This window comes from Myotis davidii, unplaced genomic scaffold (assembly GCF_000327345.1).
Source record: "Myotis davidii unplaced genomic scaffold, ASM32734v1 scaffold59, whole genome shotgun sequence".
Lineage (NCBI taxonomy): Eukaryota > Metazoa > Chordata > Mammalia > Chiroptera > Vespertilionidae > Myotis > Myotis davidii.
In genome coordinates this window covers 2,339,347-2,339,676 of record NW_006293001.1, presented here as the reverse complement: position 1 = coordinate 2,339,676, position 330 = coordinate 2,339,347, and the positions used below count along the sequence as shown (strand labels likewise).

Here is a 330-nt window from a genome sequence, read left to right as displayed (position 1 = left end):
GGAGCCCCGGGGCCAGCGCAGGCTCCCCCGGCCTCGCGGGCCCCGCAGGACAGCCAGGCACGAGGCCGGACAGGCGGCGCGGGAGGAGGCCTCCGGGCCAGGCCTCAGGCCCGAACCGTCCGCAGGGCAGGGCTGCAGGGCCCGAAAGCCCTCCTGGTTTCCCCCTCCCCTGCCCTGCGCCGGGACCCAGCGCCCAGCCTCAGTTTCCCTGCACACCTGGGGCAGAGGTGCAGCCTGGGAGGGACGCAGGGCGCTCTTTGGAGGGAGGAAGGGATGCGACACGCATTCTCGGTTTGCAAAGCTCACCTTACCTTGGAGATGATATAAACA

The 330-nt window shown here is 70.6% G+C and overlaps 1 long non-coding RNA gene across 1 annotated transcript in view; it reads right to left on the bottom strand.

Moving 5' to 3' along the window:
- The window catches only part of LOC107183534, a 3,493-nt gene extending 3,163 nt beyond the window's left edge, over positions 1 to 330 (bottom strand). The window contains exon 1 of the long non-coding RNA XR_001514320.1: positions 312 to 330. This is a non-coding gene — a long non-coding RNA (uncharacterized LOC107183534). The remainder of the gene's footprint in view (positions 1 to 311) is intronic.